Source organism: Gopherus evgoodei, chromosome 7 (assembly GCF_007399415.2).
Source record: "Gopherus evgoodei ecotype Sinaloan lineage chromosome 7, rGopEvg1_v1.p, whole genome shotgun sequence".
NCBI classification, from domain to species: domain Eukaryota; kingdom Metazoa; phylum Chordata; order Testudines; family Testudinidae; genus Gopherus; species Gopherus evgoodei.
The window spans coordinates 79,692,404-79,709,623 of record NC_044328.1 but is presented as its reverse complement, the minus strand read 5'-3'; the positions used below and the strand labels follow the sequence as shown (position 1 = coordinate 79,709,623).

Below are 17,220 nucleotides of genomic sequence, written 5' to 3'. Positions count from 1 at the left end.
CTTCCCGAGACAGGAGCCGCCCCAGGTGAGCACCACCGGGACTCCCCAACTTGCCCCCTGGCTCTTAGGGTGGGGAGGGGTTCTGCATGCTGCTGGCGTCTGCAAGCCCCTCTCCGTGACTCCAGCAGCACTTTTGCTGGCCAATGGGAGGCACGGAGCTTGCACATGTAACGGGCACAGCACATGGAGAATCTGGAGACTCCCCTCGCTGCTCTCACCCTAGGAGCCAAAGACCTCTCAGCAGGGCTGGTATGTACGGCCAGGGAAAGGGGAAGGGTGTGATGGAGTGAGTGTCTGGGAGGTGTGTTGGGGGGTGCTGGGCAATGGGGGAGGTTTGTGTGTGCCAGGGCAATGAGCAGTGCAGGTCTGTGTGGGGCTTTGTGTAGTTGTGGTGGGGCTGTGGGGAAGGGCAGTAGGAGGAAGGAAGGGAGGGGAAATCTGTGTATTGGGAAACAAGCGAGTGGGGAGTTCTGTGTGGGGTGCTGGGCAGTTGTGGTGGGGCTGTGGGCAGGGGGGCGCTGGGTGGGGTGTGTGCGCACAGCACAGCATTTGTGGTGGAAGGGTTGTAGGGGGGCTCTGGGCATAGTGGATCCAGGGGGTTCTGGGCAGCGGAGCTGTGTGGCGCAGCATAGGCCCACCCCCAACAGGAAGGGGCATGCTGGTAGCACAGGGCCAGGCGGACCAGTGTGCCTCTAGCTCTGGTCAGGGCTGTGCACCTGTATCTGGTCACCCTACCCATTCTTGGTTCTGCCTTACTACAGCTAGTATTGGGTTAGAAGCCATATCAGTGTATAACATAAATGGTTTATCTAAGTCATGTTCAATAAAATGATTGAATTTCTTTACAAACTCAAGGTAAGACTTGGTTAGAACAATAATGGATTGGATCTGCTCTTGCAGCATGGTTCCTGTATGTCTCATGTTATCTTGCCAAGAGCTAAAGAACATAGCTATTTTATCCATACAAGCTTACAAGAAGTGAAAGGTTACAAAAAGTGGAAATTTGGACAGATGACTAGGGAGGAGTATAAAAATATTGCTAGAGCATGCAGGGGTGTAATCAGGAAGGCCAAGGCACAACTGGAGTTGCAGCTGGTAAGGGATGTGAAGGGTAACAAGAAGGGTTTCTACAGGTATGTTAGCAACAAGAAGAAGGTCAGGTAAAGTGTGGGCCCCTTACTGAATGAGAGAGGCAACACAGTGACAGATGATGTGAAAAAAGCTGAAGTACTCAATGCCTTTTTTTCCCTCGGTCTTCACATACAGGGTCAGGTCTCAGACTGCTGCACTGGGCAACACAGTATGGGGAAGAGGTGAGCAGCTCTCAGTAGTGAAAGAACTGGTTAAGGACTATTTAGAAAGCTGGATATGCACAAGTCCATGGGTCCAGATCTAATGCATCCAAGGGTGCAGAGCCATTGGCCATTATCTTTGAAAATTCATGGCAATCAGGGTAGGTCCTGGATGATTGTAAAAAGGCAAAGATAGTGCCCATATTTAAAAAAGGGAAGAAAGAGAACCTGGGGAATGATAGATCAGTTAGCCTCACTTCAGTACCCGGCAAAATCATGGAGCAGGTCCTCAAGGAATCCATTTTGAAGGACTTGGAGGAGAAGAAGGTGATCAGGAACAGTCAACATGGATTCACCAAGGGCAAACCATGCCTGACCAACCTGATTGCCTTCTATGATGAGATAACTGGCTCTGGATATGGGGATAGCAGTGGATGTGATATATCTTGATTTTAGCAAAGCTTTTGATACGGTCTCCCACAGTATTCTTGCCAGCAAGTTAAAAAAGTATGGATTAGATGAATGGACTATAAGGTGGATAGAAAGCTGGCTAGATTGTCAGGCTCAACGGGTAGTGATCAATGGCTCGATGTCTAGTTGGCAGCCGGTATCAAGCGGAGTGCCCCAAGGGTCGGTTTTGGGGCCAGTTTTGTTCAACATCTGGATGATTGGATTAATTGCACCCTCAGCAAATTCCCAGATGACACTAAAATGAGGGGAGAGGTAGATATGCTGGAGGGTAGGGATAGGGTCCAGAGTGACCTAGACAAATTGGAGGATTGGGCTAAAAGAAATCTGATGAGGTTCAACAAGGACAAGTGCAGAGTCCTGCACTTACGATGGAAGAATCCCATGCACTGCTAGAGATTAGGGACCGACTAGCTAAGCAACAGTTCTGCAGAAATGGACCTGGGGATTACAGTGGACAAGAAGCTGGATATGAGTCAGCAGTGTGCCCTTGTTGCCAAGAAGGCATATTGGGCTGTATTAGTAGGAGCATTGCCATCAGATCGAGGGAAGTGATTATTCCCCTCTATTCAACACTGGTGAGGCCACACCTGGGGTTTTGCGGCCAGCTTTGGTCCCCCCACTACAGAAGGGATGTGGACGAATTGGAGAGAGTCCAGCAGAGGGCAATGGAAATGATTAGGTAGCTGGGGCATATGACTTACGAGGAGAGGCTCAGGGAACCGGGGTTATTTAGTCTGCAGAAAAGAAGAGTGAGGGGGGATTTGATAGCCTTCAACTATCTGAAGGGGGATTCTAAAGAGAACAGAGCTAGGCTGTTCTCAGTGGTGGCAGAGGACAGAACAAGAAGCAGTGGTCTCACGTTGCAGTGGAGGAGATCTAGGTTGGATATTAGGAAACACTATTTCATTAGGAGGGTGGTGAAGCACTATAATGGGTTACCTAGGGAGTTGGTGGAATCTCCAGCCTTAGAGGTTTTTAAGGCTCAGCTTGGCAAAGCCTTGGCTGGGATGATTTAGTTAGTGTTGGTCCTGCTTTGACCAGGAGATTGGACTACATGACCTCCTGAGGTCTCTTCCAACCCTAATATTCTATGATAAGCTCTAGCAAATGTTTGGAACCCAATAAATATCAAGACAATGTAGATATTAATGTTGTGCATAGTATAGAAATCTTGTCATTTAGTGGTGAAAGCAATATGGTAGTGTGCCTCAGTTTCCCTTTTCATACAGCACATTAGGTGCTGAGTGTCTTTTCTCCTGTGAAAAGTTCCAAGACTGTTTATGGGCACTAACTGTGCATCATTAGTATAATAAGGCCTTTTAACATAAAGTGTGTTCTTATGTATTCCTTTTAACATGTTCAAGCATTTTTTAAAAAGATTAGGCACATGTTATAACTCCAGTCCCAGATTTGGAGCTTAGCGTCCAAAATATGGGGGTTAGCATGAAAAACCTCCAAGCTTAGTTACCAGCTTGGACCTGGTACTGTTGCCACCACCCAAAAAATTAGAGTGTTTTGGGGCACTCTGGTCCCCCCGAAACCCTTCCCTGGGGACCCCAAGACCCAAACCCTTGAGTCTTACAACAAAGGGAAATAAATCTTTTCCCTTCCCCCCTCCAGGTGCTCCTGGAGAGATATACAGAAGCAACCTCCGTGAATCGAAGCAGAGGGAGTCCACCCTCTGTAATTCCAGTCCTGAAAACAAAAGCACTTTCCTCTTCACCCAGAGGGAATGCAAAGTCAGACTAGTAAATCTAACACACACAGACCTCCCCCTGATTTCTTCCTCCCACCAATTCCCTGGTGAGCTGCAGACCCAATTCCCTGAAGTTCCCCACTAAAGAAAAACTCCAACAGGTCTTAAAAGAAAGCTTTATATAAAAAAGAAAGAAAATACATACAAATGGTCTCTCTGTATTAAGGTGACAAATACAGGGTCAATTGCTTAAAAGAAATATGAATAAACAGCCTTATTCAAAAAGAATACAATTCAAAGCACTCCAGCAACTATAGACATGTAAATACATGATCTCTGTACTCACAACTTGGAAATAGAAGATTAGAGAGCAGGAAATAGAAATCCCCTCATAGCTGAGAGAGAGCATACATGCCGAAGACAAAGAACACAGACACAACCCTCCCTCCACCCAGAGTTGAAAAAATCCTGTTTCCTGATTGGTCCTCTGGTCAGGTGAAAGAGACATTAACCCTTAGTTATCTGCTTATGACAGCACATTGTATTTTTTTTTTTTTTTTTTTTTACAGTTCTTGGTAATAGCAACACATTAGGTACAAAAATTACCATTAGCAATAACAAATTCATTGCAAGTGTCCATCTACAATCATGTTTGTCATGCCACACCTTCGGCTTAACACCATTGGGATTTGGGCCTTTTAGGGTTAACCTGTGGCTTCCCTTTGCAAAATTAAGTTCTCTCTTTCCTCCTTGTCCTGAAGGATTAAACCCTGATTTCTCTTGCTTTTTTAACAGAATTCAGTGGCTGATTGGATGTGCCCTCTGTGCTAACAGCTATTAGCAAGTCTTTCTTCTCCCTATCAGCCAGGTAATTTGCATCAACACAGACAGGAGCCTCTTTACCGGTTTTCAGATCCTTGACTGCTACCAATTCCAAGGCTGGACTCTGTCTTAAAGATATACCATCCATTTTCACTGGCAAGTTAGACTCAAAGTTCTGTGGTCCTTCCATTACCAACCTCTGCTTCCACATGGAATCAGATGTTAAGTCCACTGAGAGATTACAAATCATATCCAAAGTGTCTAGAGATGAGAGTATACCTGCCCTCTCAAAAGATTAACTGCATAGCTGTCCTGCTCTGCAGACTCAGCTACCCAGTCTTCCCTCTGAACCTGAGATACAGACTGTTTACTCACAGAATCTACATGGAGACATTTCTGTTCCAACAACATTGTTTTCCCAACAAACTGGTCACCCACAGCCAGTTGGTTATAGGGCTGTTCAACTTCCTTAATAGCTTTTACTCCATCTGAGACCTTTTCAGAGGTATCCACACTGGATCTTTCAAAAGGAAAGACAGTGGATCCATTCACAACAGAAGATTTCTGGCTGTTAGGAACAGAAACTTCCTTGATTAAATCACTTCCACACCCTTCAGTTGCAGCAATTGCTTGCACAGATTACCATGAGGATTCCTTTCCCTGGGAGCTTCTCTAAGCAACAATTCACCCCACACAGAAATTCTGCCCTTACCCTCTTCACCTAGGGCATGCTCTAAAGGAACACTTTCCTGAGCAACAACAGACTCTTTCTGGGTCTCACTTACACCCAGGATCACTTTTGGCTCATCAGGCGGATTTGTACACAATTCCCTTTCAGGTAGACTACTAGATTTCATAGTCAAAAGGTCAGAAGTATTCTCATTCCCTTTGCCACATACAAGTTTAGGAATTTTTTCCTTCTTGCTACAAGTTTCCAAACTGTCAGTAGGTAACACAATCAAATCAGCTTTATGCTTTTCTTGTGCCTTGGCTAGGATATCACCCTGATTAGGCAGAGTTGCTACACCTTTCCCCAGCACACATTAGCAACAGGCAAAATACAAGCACCAGAATTGTCTGGTCTCTGGGATTTTGCTAAGACACTAACTGGATGTAACCTAGTTACAGTGCCATTCTCCCTAGCAGACACAAACGTAGGACCATTCCCTTTCTGGGCTTTAGTTGAATCCAGAACCAATTCTGAGACAACTGCACTACCTTCAATCATCAGAGGCTGAAAGGCACCTTCTGTCTGCTCCACAGACAAACAACTGGAGACACATTCTCCTTTACCAGACACACAGCTTGGGATCTCATTTCCCTTGTCCCAGCGCACAGAGCTGTTCACAGACAACTGCTTGGAGACTGAGATAGCTCCCTCCATAGGCAAGTCATTACCCTCAACAGACACGGGCACATTTCCTCCATTGTCACAATTCTCCACACAGGTAACAGGTACGGTATAGGGACACTCATCTTCCATTATACTTGCCTTTCCAAACTGCTGATTAAACAAAGTCATCAGCTCACAAGGCTGCCTAGGCGCCTCCAAAATTTCCTTGTCTTCCTCTCTCATCAAAAATCTACCCTTTTCTTCCTCAGCTAGGGCTTTAACCTGACCATCCACTTTAATCTGCTTCTAAGAAACATTTTCCTGACCAATGAGTTCTTTCTGTGCTTGATCTAATTCCAGATTCACTTGTAAGACATTAGACAAACATTCAGAAACTTCATTCACAGACAAACAGCTTTTTGCCACCTTTCCCAGGTTAAAATTACCCTCTCCCTGGCCATAGCAAAACTGATTAAACACAGACAACTGCACAGAGTAATACAACATACTAACATTGTTATAAACTGGACGTCCAAGAGGATACAGTTTCTGCTGTTCTTCCATTGCTTTTTTGACTTGGAGCCTAAGTCTGGCAACTCTCTCCTCAGCAGCCATACCTTCCATGTGCCTCTTATAAGCCCTTTCCTCTCTTCCAGCATCTTCTTATTGTCTTTCAGCAGCCCTTTCTTTAGCTTCCTTTTCCAGCTGAGCCAAGGTTTGCTTCTCTCTCATTCAGATTTCTGCCAGGTTTTGATTATGTTCAAATTGTAGGCTGTCTCTCAGGGCTTGCAGTTTCATTGCTTCTGCTGATGCTTTCTGGCTCATGGTCACTGATCTTTAACCAACAGAACTCTAAATATCAAAAAGTGTGGAGTTCTGATCCGAAGCTTAATTGACCTGGTTCTGTGGGCACTAGCATGACTACACCACTGTAACAATGCTGCCTCTGGTGGTACACAACTGAGAATATCAACTCTGGACAAATTGCTTAGAGCTGGGCAGTCACAGCCCAAAGCTTGGGTCTCTTGCATATCAAACCAGCCAAACAGAGAAGACTTCGGTCTTACTCCCCCCCCCCCCCCCAAACTGGCTAACCATAAGTCATACAAGCAATTCCTTTAGACACTCCAGTTTTCCAGTATCACCACCAGTGTTACTTGTTATGCGGATGAATGTTTATGAAAACCAATACCCCAGTAAAAGAAAAAAGGTTCTCTCAATCCCAAAGGACCAAACCCAGGTCAGTATACAAATCAGATCTTACTTGCCAATCACGCTGTTGCCAGTTCTTTAGAATCTAAAATCTAAAGGTTTATTCATAAAAAGGAAGAAATATAGATGAGAGTTAGAACTGGGTAAATGGAGCCAATTACATACAGTAATGCCAAAGTTCTTGGTTCAGGCTTGTAGCGGTGATGGAATAAACTGCCGGTTTAAATCAAGTCTCTGGAGTACATCCACAGCTTGGATGTGTCATTCAGTCCTTTTTTCAGAGCTTCAGTTTGTAGCAAGGTTCCCTCAGAAGTAAGAAGCAGGATTTAGACCAAATGGAGATGCTGCTGCTTCCTTTTATAGTCCTTTTGCCATGTGGCTTGTGCTTTCTTTGTTCCAACCACAAGCCACCCAGCACATGGCATTGAAAAACCTTAGAGTTCTGTCCATAGGCAAGTCCCTGCATGCATTGCTGAGTGACAAGGTGTATCTGCCTTCTCTCAGTGGGTCAGTTGTACAGCTGATGGTCCTTAATGAGCCATCAAGCATGCTAGGCAGTGCTGATGCCAAATTGTCTGGGGTTTCACTCAGAAGCATAGCACAGGTTTGAAATACAGACAGTATAGAGCCAATATTTATTACTTTAAATACAAAAATGATACACACAGACAGATAGCATAATCATTACCAGCAAATCATAATCTTTTCATGGATATCTTATAAGATTTCTTGCCACTATATGACCTTGGTTGCAACAATGATCTGTACGGTCACAGTTCATGTCAATAATATCACAGGGCCATGCCCCAAACCGAAGGGATGGTGGTAGAAAGTAGCCCAGGGCAATGGGTTTAGACTCCCTGCTGGGGGCTCCCTGGTCTGGGGTCAACTCTCAGGACATTGGACTGGACCCAACAGAGATGGAGGGCCCAGGTTCCCATACCCCATTGCATAAAAGACTGAGGCTCCTTGACCAGGGAAGCAAGGGGCTGGAAGTCGGGTGTACCGACTGCTACATTGCCTGGCCCTCCAGGCAGGGCTGGCATTAGAGGGTGGCAAGCAGGGCAATTGTCAAGGCCCTGCGAAGCTAAGTTACATTCTTCAGCCTCAGCAGCGGGGTTCGGTGCAGGAGCGCCACCTCGACCCCTGACTCACCTCAATGGGCCACCCGGCCTGTGGGTCAGTGTCAACGCCTCTGTGGCCAGCACTGGCTCTGCCTCCAGAGACCATCACACATGCCTGCCATGGGGCACCCTCTCCCTATTTTCTGTCTTGGCCCTAGCGAGTCTAATGCCAGCCCTGCCTCCAGGCACCCTGTTACAGGCCTAAATAACCAAGGGTTTAAGCAGTTGAAAAGACATGGACGTAAGTGCAAGAAAAATCAGGATTCCCCATGCACACTGAGGATTCCCCATACACTATCTGAAAACAGATCCATGCATCTCTACAGACAGCTCTGTAAACACCTTTGTTCAGTGTGCAGGAGTGGGTTAGAAAGCTCCCATAGTGTTAGTCTGTATTAGACAGCAATAGAGAATACAACTGAAATATTATCGTACAGTTTTATAAATCAATTGTACACCCTCGCTAGGTTCCAACTTGGGTAACCGATTAAAAAAGTAGATAATGGGGAAAAGGTCCAGAGAAAGGCAACTAAAATGCTAGGTGGTATATTGATTAATGGTTATGAGAGACAGTGGTTTGAGGCAGTCCAGTTTACTCTTATAATACAAGAACAATGGGCACTCAATGAACTGAAAAGGCAACAGATTTAACACAGATCAAAAGCAAATACTTCTTTACACACCACATAATTAGCCTGTGAAACTTACTACTACATATCGCTAAGGCTGAGAGCAGAATTTTAAAGTGTTGTCATTTACATTAATAGGAATATTTGGAGCTAGTAATTTTTTTTCTGCACATATTAGGAGGAGGAAAAATCCAGTTATAATGGGAATGTAGTTACCCCCTTAACTATGGTGTGGGTACTGCCTTGCCATATTTAGCCTGGGTACATCCAGCTAGGATTGCTGTTGGTGTCTGTCCCTCATGGCTATGTGCATGGCTTGCCCATGTAGAAGGTGAAGCTATTGAGTGGGTGTCATAATATAATTCCCAATTCTGAACCTTAGCGTCCAAAATATGGGTACTAGCATGAATTCCCCTAAGCTTAATTACCAGCTTAGATCCTGTAGTGCTGCCACCAATCAGGACTTAGAGTAGAGTGCCTGATAAACTCTGGTCTCCCCCAAAACCTTCCCTGGGGACCCCCAAGATCCAAATTCCTTGAGTCTCACAACAAAGGGGAATAAACCATTTCCCTTCCCCCTCCTTTCCCTTCCTCCCATCTCCTTTCCACCCTGGGTACACTAGGAGATCACCGTGATTCAAACTCCTTGAATCACCACAAGGGAATGATACCTTCCCTCCTCCTCTTTTCCCTTGACCCAGAGGCAATCCAGATTCAAACTCCATGAATCTAAAACAAAGAGGAAATTCACTTTTCCCTTCTCCCCCCTGCTCTCTTTCCCTTCTCCCCACCAATTCCCTGGTGTACACAGACTCAGTTCCTTTGAGCCTTAACTCGGAGAAAAAAAATCAGACAGGTCTTAAAGCAAAGCTTTTAATAAAAAGAAAGAAAAAAAGGTAAAAGTTTATCTCTGCAATTTAGATGGTAAAAAGTTACAGGGTCTGTCAGCTTATAGAAACTAGAAAGAAGCCTCCCCCCCAGCAAATACAATTTAAAATACTTCCAGCAAACTACACATTTGTAAATAAAGGAAAACAAATAAAAAGACTATACTGCCTTTCTACCTTTGTACTCACAAAATTGGAATAGAAGATTAGAGAGCCTGTAGGTTCGTGTGGTCACTCTCAGAGCCCAGAGAGAACAAAGCAAAAGCCAAAAAACACAAACAAAGGCTTCCCTCCACCGAGATTTGAAAGTATCTTATCTCCTGATTGGTCCCCTGGTCAGGTGTTTGGTTCCCTGTTTGTTAACCCTTTACAGGTAAAAGAGACATTAACCCTTAACTATCTGTTTATGACAGTGGGGTACTAGTTTGTACCTTGGTTCTGAATCTGTTGCTGACTGGCATCAGCTGCACCTCCTCTAGCTAAGTCAAACAAGCTCTACATGCCATCTGTACAAGCAGAAGTACAGTGTGCCCCCTCATGGTTCATTGGGTAGAAGTGCTGGACACATCCTGTGTCCTGAAGGTCAGGTCAGCAGCATTCTCAGTTTCTAGTTAACAGTCCAGGACTTCTATGGCTTAGGCAGGTCTCATTTGTGAATGGTATTTTCCTTTTTAGGGCCCTAATTGCTTGTCTCAGAGAAGCACTAGGTATTGTGACAAAGTTCCTCCTCCACCTTGGTGGGTCCTGCACTTATTGGCAGATTTGCTCACCTCAGCGATCTTCCTCACAGTCTGGGTCAGCTCCTCCTGTGTCTGATCAGGAGTTGGGAGGTTTGGGGGGGAACTCAGGCCCGCACTCTACTCCGGGTTCCAGTCCAGGGCCCTGTGGATTGCAGCTGTCTATAGTGCCTCTTGTAACAGCTGCATAACAGCTACAACTCCCTGGCCTACTTCCCTGAGTCCTCCTCCAAACACCTTCTTTATCCTCACCACAGGACCTTCCTCCTGGTTTCTGATAATGCTTGTACTCTTTAGTCTTCCAGCAGCACACCCTCTCACTCTCAGCTCCTGGTGCCTCTTGCTCCCAGCTCCTCTGGCTACCCCAGCCTGACTGAAGTGAGCTCCTTTTTAAACCCAGGTGCCTTGATTAGCCTGCCTTGATTGGCTGCAGGTGTTCTAATCAGCCTGTCTGCCTTAACTGGTTCTAGCAGGTTCCTGATTACTCTAGTGCAGCCCCTGCCCTGGTAACTCAGGGAACAGAAAAAGACGGTTACTCACCTTTGTAACTGTTGTTCTTCGAGATGTGTTGCTCATATCCATTCCAGTTAGGTGTACGCGCCGCGCGTGCACATTCGTCGGAAAACTTTTACCCTAGCAACTCAGTGGGCCGGCAGGTCGCCCCCTAGAGTGGCGCCACCATGGCGCTCCATATATACTCCTGCCGGCCCACCCGCTCCTCAGTTCCTTCTTGCCGGCTACTCCGACAGTGGGGAAGGAGGGCGGGTGTGGAATGGATATGAGCAACACATCTCGAAGAACAACAGTTACAAAGGTGAGTAACCGTCTTTTCTTCTTCGAGTGATTGCTCATATCCATTCCAGTTAGGTGAATCCCAAGCCTTACAAAGGCGGTGGGGTCGGAGTGAAATGTGGCAGAATAAAACTGCCGAGCCAGAGGCTACAGCCTCTCTTGAACCAGGGCATACTGCGAAGCAAAGGTAAGGACCGAGGACCAATGGAGCTTCGCGACAGGTCTCGTGGGTAGAAACACGAGCCAGCAAGGCGGCAGATGAAGCCTGAGCCCTGGTAGAATGCACGGTAATGTGGCTTGGGGAAATATGAGCCAAATCATAACAAGTGGGGATGTCCGCCATCACCCAAGATGAGATCCTCTGAGAGGAAAACAAGCAAGCCCTCCCTTTGGCCCGCTACCGGGGCAGAGCTGGGGCACCTTAGGAAATGATTCTGTCAGCACAACTAATGCGAGCACTCCACAGATGTCCAAGGAGTGCAACGGTTATGCCCATTGCGTTGAGCTGTGGGTAACATAAAAGGCCAAAACACCTTAGGGAGGAAAGCCGGGTGCGGTCATAACTGCACCTTGCCTTTGTGGAACCTTCGTAAGAGCTCTGATCTCAGAGACCCGTCTGGCCAAGACTAGGTTGAGGCCCCAGGGCGGGGCTGGGCGGCGCACCCGAGGGTGCAAGCGCTCCAAGCCCTTGAGGGACCTCGAACCCATAGTGGGACACTGAACGTCCATCTTAGCCTGCTGGAAGGTAGGGATGGCTGCTGAGAGTATCCTCAGCGATGATACCGCCAGATCCTGCCGCTGAAGGCCAGAGGCAGGCCAAATAGAGGGGATCGAGACCTCAGCAGGAGCAAGATCGAGCGTACTGCAGCTGTAAAGGAAACGCTTCCACCTGGCTCGGTACGTTGACCAGGCGGAAGGCTGCCTGTCACCCCGACTCAGGTACGTGAGGCGAAGAGGCTGCAGGTCCAAGTGACGAAGCCTGTCATTGCCCTGAGTGATGAGGTCTGGGCTGACAGGCCGAGCAACGTGGTATGTCAGTGCTGCCTGGACCACTCTGGAGTGATCATGATGATGATGCACGCTCCGCCCCTGCGGAATTTGAGCAGGACGTAACGAACCAGTGGGAACAGCGGGAAGGCATAATGCAGTTGGCCGTTCCACGGCATCAGGAATGCGACCAAGATCGATTCCGAGGAGAGACCTTGGAAGGAGCAGAACATCTGGCATTTCCTGCACTCGCGGTGAGCGAACAGGTCTGCGTGAGGAACCATTTCCACTTCCGGAAAGCGGGACGCCTCACATGGGGCAGAGTGACGACTCGTAAGACAGGAAAGACCTGCTGAGTCAAAGAGATAAGACGTTCCGAACGCCTGGGAGAAAGGACGTCGCCAGCTCCATCGAGTGGGCCATGCAAAAGACCCGGAAATGGATGGCCTCCTGACAAAAAAGGGGGGAGGACTATGTCCCCCCTGAATGCTTATGAAGCACCTGGCCATTGTGTTGGCTGTAAACACCGAGATACAACGGCCTCGCAGCTGCCGCTGGAACCCCTGGCATGCCAGGCGGACTACTCTCATTCTTGGGGCATTAATGAGGAATGCCAGCTCCCTAGAAGACCGAAGGCCTTAAGCTCGGAGGTGACCATGAGCACTCGAGCAGAGAGATGATGCGTCCGCCGTCAGGGGCAGTGAGGGCTGGGGCGGATGAAACCGCATCCTGTCCACACCAAGGAGGGAGTTAGCCACCACTCTAGGGAGCCTAAGGCGTTCGAGGGAACGGTGACTATCATGACCATTGGCTCCCTGTCCAAGCGGTACGCCGAGGTGGGCCGGACTTGGAGAGGACGGAGGCGGAGCTTGGCGCGTTTGGTTACAAACTTGCGGGCAACCATGGACCCAGGAGACTGAGACAAGAACGAGCTGAGGTCGTTGGGAAAGCCTTCAGACCTCAGATGATTGATGCCATCGCCTAAAACCGCAGTTGCGATAAGCAGGCTCCGGCTAGGTAGGAGACCAAGATAGCCCCTAGGAAGCCCAACCTCTGCGTGGGAACCAGAGCGGATTGCTCTATTAGTAATCGTCAGGCCTTGATCTGTGAATAAGACCGTGACGATGCCCACGGGCTGAGTGGTTTGTGTGTCAGAGTCTCCTCGGATAAGCGAATCGTCCCAATACGGAAAAACGCATATCCGACATAGCTACGGTAGGCGGCGACTATGGCCGTAAACCGGGAGTATTCACCGCTGGCTATAAAGCGGAGGCATCTCCCATGCGGAGGGAAGATGGCATTGCAAAAGTACGCGTCCTTCCTATCCAGGGCGGCATAGTAGCCCCCCGGAGGCAAGGATGGAATAATGGTTCCCAGGGATACCATGCAGAACTTCAACCTTATCCCAAACCGGTTGAGTCCATGCAGGACCAGGAAGGTCTGACCTGTGGTCGAGTGGGGGACTAGGGCATAACGGGAGTAAAACCCCTAGCCCCTTTCGTCCGCTGAAGGGGGACAGGGCTGGAGCAATTTTAAGGTGGTACCTATGCTCCATCGTGCGCAGGACCCAGCGACCTAAAAGTAACTGGGGCCATGCCAGGAGAAAGCGGGATCAGGATCCCGTCCTGCGACTGGTACACCGCCCTCCGGTGAACCTTGGAAGGTCCGTCTTTGGTCCCAGTGGTAATTGCGAGGGACCTCGACTTTGGCTTTTTAGGGGGCCTGACGTTTGTCTGCGACCACCTTGGCCTTGCCGTTTTCCAGAGTTCTGCCTCTGGCTAGGCACAGAGTATGGCGGCTGGGGCCATAAAGGCCTGCGTTTGGTCGCAGGCGTATACATGCTGAGACGCATTAGGACCCTATTGTCCAGCAGGCTTCGCAGTCTGGGGCTGTCTCTGCCGCGAAGATGCCTTTACCAACAAAGGGTAAATTCTTTCCCCCGTCCTCCAAGACGGCAGCGAACTCTAGGTGGGAGGTTCGAGGGAGAAACTCCTCCACCCAGGTGCTATAATTATCGCAGCTAAGCAAGGCTTGTTGCTTTGCTACCCAGAGGTGCAGGGCCCCTGCAGAGTACACCTTGCATTCGCCAAGGCTCTTTCCGCTTCGGGGCTGGCGCCCGCTGGCCATGATATCAGGATCGTGGTCCTGAGCATAAAATCCGCGCATATGGGGTGACACGGATGCGTGTCCGGACAGCCATGGAGGTACTAAAAGAGGGCACGGGCCGAGTCCCTGACTCACTCGGACCTTGCCCAACTCGGCACCGGGGACCGGCATCGGGAGGCGTATAGGTACCTGGAACGAGATCCAGACCCGCAACCAGAACGGTGTCGGGAGGTCGACCGAGATCTCGAGGCTCGGAGAAGAGCTACAGGAGTCAAGGTACCTGCCCCGGTGCCAGATGTCGGAACGGTGCCGATAGCGGGTCGGCGAACGGGATACCGACCGGTGCAGTGAGTGTGACCAGTACCGAGGAAAACAGTACCGGGACTGCCAGTGGTGTCCGGCGTGCCGACAGGACTTGGAGCGTCTGCGGGACCGTGATCATAGACGGTGCCGCTCTGCTGTACTGACAGGGGACAGTCCCTTGAAGAGACTGTATTGCCCGTACCGGCGGTGCCCGGGTCAGGCAGCACTGACTCCGTCATGGCACTGAGAGCCCTCGCCGTTGGTAACATCTCCGGCGCGCAGGGAACAGCAGGCTCAACCACAGTGCGTACTGGGGAGCTGTCAGGCACCGGATTCGACGGCCCTCGTGGGGCCGGGATCCATGGTACCGAGGTCATCAGAGCTTCGGTAGGTGCCGGTGCCGGGAGAACCGAGTTAGATAAGCCGTCTGGCTGGGGTGCCATCAGCACTGAAGCAGCGGGAGTAATACGCTCAACCACGGCGCGTGCCGGGGAGCCGTCGGGCACCGGATTCTACGGCCCTTGCGGGACCGGGATCGACGGTGCCGAAGCAGGTGTCGGTGCCGGGCGATCCGACTTAGACTAGCCCTCTGGCCGCGGTGCCGTGGGCACGGAAGCAGCCGGAGAATTAGCTCGACCACGGCGCGTGCCGGGGAGCCGTCAGGCACCGGATACTATGGCCCTTGCGGGACCGGGATCGACGGTGCCGACGTCATCGGTGCCGCAGCAGGTGTCGGTGCCGGGCGATCCGACGTAGACGAGCTCTGGCTGCGGTGCCGTTGGCACGGAAGCAGCCGGAGCAATACGCTCAACCACGGCGCGTGCCGGGGAGCCGTCAGGCACCGGATTCTACGGCCCGTGTGGGACCGGGATCGACGGTGCCGACGCCATCGGTGCCGCAGCAGGTGTCGGTGCCGGGCGATCCGACGTAGACGAGCCCTCAGGCTGCGGTGCCGTTGGCACGGAAGCAGCCGGAGCAATACGCTCAACCACGGCGCGTGCCGGGGAGCCGTCAGGCACCGGATTCCACGGCCCTTGTGGGACCGGGATCGACGGTGACGACGTCATCGGTGCCGTAGCAGGCGTCGGCGCCGGGCGATCCGACTAGACGAGCTCTCTGGCTGCGGTGCCGCTGGCACGGAAGCAGCAGGAGCAATACGCTCAACCACGGCGCGTGCCGGGGAGCCGTCAGGCACCGGATTCTACGGCCCTTATGGGACCGGGATCGACGGTGACGACGTCATCGGTGCCGTAGTAGGTGTCAGCGCCGGGCGATCCGACTAGACGAGCTCTCTGGCTGCGGTGCCGCTGGCACGGAAGCAGCAGGAGCAATACGCTCAACCACGGCGCGTGCCGGGGAGCCGTCAGGCACCGGATTCTACGGCCCTCGTGGGACCGGGATCGACGGTGCCGACGTCGTCGGTGCCGGGCGAGCCATCTTAGACGAGCTGTCTAGCTGTGGTGCAGCTGGCACAGAAGCAGCAGGAGCAGTAAGCTCTACCACGGCGCGAGCCGGGGAGCTGCCAGGCACCGGATTCCCTGGTCCTGGGGGACTGGAATCGACGGAGCCGAAGTCATCGGTGCCTCTGCAGGCCGGATAACGCAACTGAGGCGAGCTCTCTGGCTGCGATGCAGGTGGCACGGAAGTAGCGGGAGCAGGGGGCTCAACCACGGCGCGTGCCGGGGAGCCGCCAGGCACCAGTAGGAATCGTAGACTCTCTCGACCTCGGAAGAAGGGAACGGTGCCGAGTCGACATCGGTGCCGGCGACGGTCGGTGCCGGAAGGCCTTGGTGGTACCGGCGGGGTCCGGTGCCGAGGAGGCGCTTCTGCCCGCCGCTTGAACATCGCTCCGCGCCCAAGGTGGAGGGGCAAGTGAAAGTCCCGCACCTTTTTGTTCTCGGCTTAAAAGCCTTGCAAATGGGGCACTTATCTGTCAAGTGTGATTCTTCAAACAGGAGTCATGTAGATCTCTCTTCGGCCGCGGCTTCTGGCAAGCCGGGCCCCTTTTGAAAACCCGGTGAGCCATGCATGGCTCCGGCACTGGGCTCATGGAAGGGGCTACTTCCTGAACCCCGCTAACTAAACTAACCATGTTAGCAAGGAAAACACGTATAACCATACAAATATATATATATAAAAGTGTTATAACTGCATAATTATATACGAGAAAACGAGTAGCTAGGGAAGTGGAGGTCAGCTAAGCCGCGCTCCACTGTTCCAACGACCGACACGGGCGGTAAGAAGGAACTGAGGAGCGGGTGGGCCGGCAGGAGTATATATGGAGCGCCATGGTGGCGCCACTCTAGGGGGCGACCTGCCGGCCCACTGAGTTGCTAGGGTAAAAGTTTTCCGACGAATGTGCACGCGCGGCGCGTACACCTAACTGGAATGGATATGAGCAATCACTCGAAGAAGAAACTACTCATCCAGTGACCAGTATATTTGCCCTCTACCAGACTCCTGTACCCCACTGGTCTGGGTCTGTCACAGTATGCAGAGCTGATTATCCTGCAAACAGTTTTATATATTAATATTTATACAGCTGCATGGGCATCCTGGGGATTCTTAGAATCAAAAGGCTCACAGCTCCTATATAGCCTCTTTAATTAACTTAATGCAGACATTAGTGTGACACAGGGAATGTCTCTCAAGGGGGCAGTTTTTCATTTATCGCTACTTAGCCAAGGCATTTTATACTTTTAATTTCCATCGAGTAAATCCTGATTTATGGAGTGAAAACCAGCCTTTTGCTTTCACAGTCAACAGTTTGCTTGCCCAGGAGAGATGACAATCCCCAGGCAGGGCAGTTGGCATATTGCAGAGCTGTGC

The 17,220-nt window shown here is 50.4% G+C and overlaps 1 protein-coding gene across 1 annotated transcript in view; it reads left to right on the top strand.

Moving 5' to 3' along the window:
* The window catches only part of BSN (bassoon presynaptic cytomatrix protein), a 446,730-nt gene that overhangs the window by 132,455 nt on the left and 297,055 nt on the right, over window positions 1–17,220 (top strand).